Source organism: Triticum urartu, unplaced genomic scaffold (assembly GCF_003073215.2).
Source record: "Triticum urartu cultivar G1812 unplaced genomic scaffold, Tu2.1 TuUngrouped_contig_7796, whole genome shotgun sequence".
In the NCBI taxonomy this organism is placed as follows: Eukaryota; Viridiplantae; Streptophyta; class Magnoliopsida; order Poales; family Poaceae; genus Triticum; species Triticum urartu.
Window position 1 is genome coordinate 1,256 of NW_024118676.1, and position 4,239 is coordinate 5,494.

Genomic DNA, 4,239 nt, shown 5'->3' on the forward strand with positions numbered 1-4,239 from the left:
TAAGCTCCTAAAACTTTAAGTTCAAAAATAATCTCCGAGGGTCCTTTTTAAGCCAAAAACAAAGCTTTGAGCCTAGCATGTGCCAAATTCCGCGCCAGAAACAGGTCCTGCCGACTGTAATAGTCTTAGTTATGCGGCGTACAGGGAAAATGACCCCTTGGGAAGAACCAGGAATTTAAATGCTACCGTTCTATAATAAGAAACGTAAAGTAAGAGAAAAGTATGTAAAACAGACTCTGTAAATGTGCATTGGATTTGGTTTTCTCGTGGAGCATACAAATGACTTATTATTGGACGAAAATTTGCAAGTTTACAGGTCATAAGATCACTTACATCCGCAAATTAACAAAAACATGGAAATGAACAAATTTACCGAGAGGGGATTTTCAAGTTTTGAACGGTTCAACCAAAAAAAGGTGCGCCGGCGGGAATATGCAAACCGGCCCGACCCGGCCCACTTTTGACCACCTGCCCTCCTCCTCTTCGCCGTCCATGGCGGCCACGGCCCCTCTCCCCCCTTCATTCCTTCTCTTCCCTCGACGCCGGTCCCGTCGTCCTCGACGCCAGGTAACCCGCTCAAATCGATTCCCCCTCAACGTCCTTCTTCCCCTCTCCGGGCGTCTGTGTTTCGCTGCAGCTTCTGCTTGTTTCGTGTCGCGCAGAAGGGGTCCGAGATTCCGCGCCGAGGAAACAGCGGGAGATGAAGGAGCATGATACCCAAGTGTCCGCCGTCGTGGAGTCCTTGCTCGTGAGGGAGGCGGTCGGCCCTCCTCCATTATGGCAACTCGCTCCAGATTCCCGATATAGTACAGATTTTAGCTCTGAACTTATTTTCAGCCTGTCTGAAGTTCTGAACACATGGCTGTTGCACGTCTTGTTGCGCGCCCATGGGATTCTGACATTCTGTTATGATTATACCATGACCGCAACTAGGCCAGGTTATTCGTGCTCGAGACCACCGTTAGGGTGCTGTATTTCGGTCAGGGTCTGGTCTCTGAATTGTGCCTGCGCATATGGTTTTGGCATAGTTGGTATGCTAGTTCAGTACCTGTTTTGTTGACTTTATTATTGATTTTGGATCAGCGTATATATCGGCGCTTCACTTGTATGAGACATTTGGCTCGTGGAGAAGAGCTGATTATGTCAAATTGCACTTTGCTGGAAGCATGAATGGTTTCATCACCTCTTAATCATGGACGTATGTTGACAATCCTTGTATATCTGTCCATCCATTGTTCTATCAAAATGGACTCTGTTAATTTGTACATATCCTGATTCCTCTATGTAATCATAATTTCTTTAAATGAATTGAACCTACTGCTAACTGAGCCCTTAAGGCCTCTTTCGGTTCATAGGATAGAAATATCACAGAAATAGGAAATTTGTAGTAAATGAGATGTCGTGTATCTCAAATCCTATGAACAGGAATAGGAAAAGAGAGGTCCTTCGATTCACGTCATAGGATTTTTCTCATTGAGTCTAGGCTAATGTTTATTTTTCGTTTGAAACATGAAGGATAGGACTAATTCCTTTATAGGAATAGGATTCTGTTCCTACAAACCAAAAGGCTTTTTCCTATAGGAATCAAAATTGCTCCAAACCAAAGGAGGCCTAACCTGGGCTCTGCATAGCCTTCTGTTGGATTACGTTATTGCATAATTCTTACTTACTTACGACTCTTGGTTCATATAAGGAGCTGTGTGGCAACTCTGTCTGGGTTGATCGCTTTCTTGTGCTGTTTAGTGCGTTTTTTTTCACTACATGACTGTTCCCATATATAAATGCCGAGCCCAAGGAGGGCATGCGAGTAGACATATTTCTGAATGTGTTGAGAGGCATGCATACTCAACTTACGACATGTTCCGTAAACTCAACGGAGGTAAGACAACCTTAATGGGCTAACTGTTATTCCTGATGTGGAAGTTTTGTAATGATAACTTGTACAATAGCTAACCATCACCTTCTGCTCTATGTGTTTTTTATCTTGGATTTCACGGAAAATAGTACCCTGGCATTGAATATTAGTTTACATATCAACCTTTGTTTCCCATGTTTGAACTAACTTCTGTTCAAAATTTATTGACCTAAGGGCCTGAGTGCCAAACCACTATCACTTTGTAAGGCAATCCTTTCTGTAACTCATAACCTTATCCTTTAATTTATTTTTGAGCTTGTGATTCGTAATTCCACCGTCCATCAGGTAATGTGGGCTAGTTTTTCTTTTTTAACAGAGGGGTTGAAGAAGTTACCAGCTCCAAAGGCAGCTATACTGTTACATGAATGATGACCTTTACCTGGTAGGCCCTTGTGCTGGCTTATTTTTTTTCTTCAATTACTATATCATAGAACAACCATTAATAGCTATGCTTACTGCTTGTTTCCTCACATGAGTTTCAAACATCAAGAATTCATGTTCGAGGAGGCCTAAATTTTGTATAGTTCTCATTCCTCTCTTCCTCTTAACAGCTTTCTTGAATTTATTTTTTCAGAAGGTCAGGGCTAACTGGATGTGTTTGCTAGTGCCACTACTTGCTGGATTTCAGTTGATCGTTATACTGCCTATGAAGAATTCGAATTCTCCCCTTCATTGCTCCACTATAAGATTATGAATATGAAGTGCTCATTGTTTCCCATATCCCATTGCAGATAACTTGTATAATGCATTTGTCAATGTGCGAGAGCGAGACGATGAGCCGGAGCATCGGACGATGATGAAAGCTTGTCAAACACATGTAAATCTCCATTCTCCCCGCTTAGACCCATAGAAACTGATATGTGTAATATAGGAAATTTATTTGAATTGGTCTATAGATTATAATGGTGCATAACAATGTATTAATACTCTGACAGTGTATAAGAAATATAAATGAATTTTTACATATAAACAATACAGTTACATAGAAAATATAACTTTGTGGTAAAGTTTTCCCATGCGTTTGATTGACCCTTGCAAGCAAGCTGAAGTTACTCAACTAGATGAACATAAGTGCATACAGATGCTGCGTAAAATCGAAACTAAACGTGGAAATTATCTATGGATGAACTTCTTAAATCCTGAGGGAGTCTGAATGAAATCGCCGCATAACCAGAATGCAAAAGTATTTGACATGGAATTAGAAATCAAATCAAAACACAACCGCAGATTGTGGCCAGTTGACATGGGTATCTGGCGCTTAAACTACAAAAAAAATACAAAATACTACTTTAATTCAAAAGAAAAAGAATCAAAATGAAACGATGACACTGTTGGATAATGAGCAACTGTATTCTCAGGAGGGCCAAGGGCCAATACATATACAAGTGTGTGGTAAAGTGCAAAAGACCCCTTATACAATGGGGATTAACCGAAAAGGCCTATACACATCTAACACCCCCCCTCAAACTCATGGTGGGTCGACAACACTGAGTTTGGAGAGAAGAAAATTATGCTGCGCTCGAGTCTGTGCCTTCGTGAAGAAGTCTGCCAACTGTAACTCAGAGGGCACATAGTGAAGAGCGAGAGTCTGATCTTGCACAGCAGCACACACAAAATGGGCATCCACACCGATGTGCTTGGTGAGCTCATGCTTCATCGGGTCACGCGCAATACTGATAGCGCCAGTACTGTCTGACAATAAGGGAGTCGAGGTAGTAGCAGACACACCAAAATCCTCAAGTAGCCACCGTAACCAGATCACCTCAGCCGTTAGCATAGCCATGGCACGCAACTCAGCCTCTGTACTCGAGCGAGAAACTGCAGTCTGTTTCTTGGTCTTCCAGTCAATAAGAGAGCCACCAAGAAAGACACAATAAGCAGACAACGAGCGTCGATCAGAGGGATCACTAGCCCAGGTAGCATCAGAGTAGGCCTGGAGCTCAAGAGAGCTGGAGCGGGGAAAGAAAAGGCGATGAGAGATCGTGCCACGAAGATATCGTAGGACACGGAGGAGATGACTATAGTGGACTGAGGTGGGGGCTGAAACGAACTGACTCAGAATGTGGACGGGATAGGAGATGTCAGGACGCGTAACAACAAGGTAGACAAGACTGCCAACAAGGTGACGATATCGAGTGGGATTAGGGAGAGGGTCACCATCAGAGGAACGAAGCTGAACGTTGAGCTCCATGGGAGTCACAACGGTGCGCTCATCACCTAGAGCAGCGCGAGCAAGAAGGTCATGAATGTATTTTTCTTGGGAGATGTAGAAGCCATCAGAGGTCGAGGAGATCTCAATCCCAAGAAAATAGCGAAGTGGACCA

General features: G+C 43.1%; 1 pseudogene; it reads left to right on the plus strand.

Moving 5' to 3' along the window:
- Positions 1–918: 918 nt before the first annotated feature.
- Positions 919–2,765, plus strand: LOC125531672 (annotated as a pseudogene).
- Positions 2,766–4,239: the final 1,474 nt, after the last annotated feature.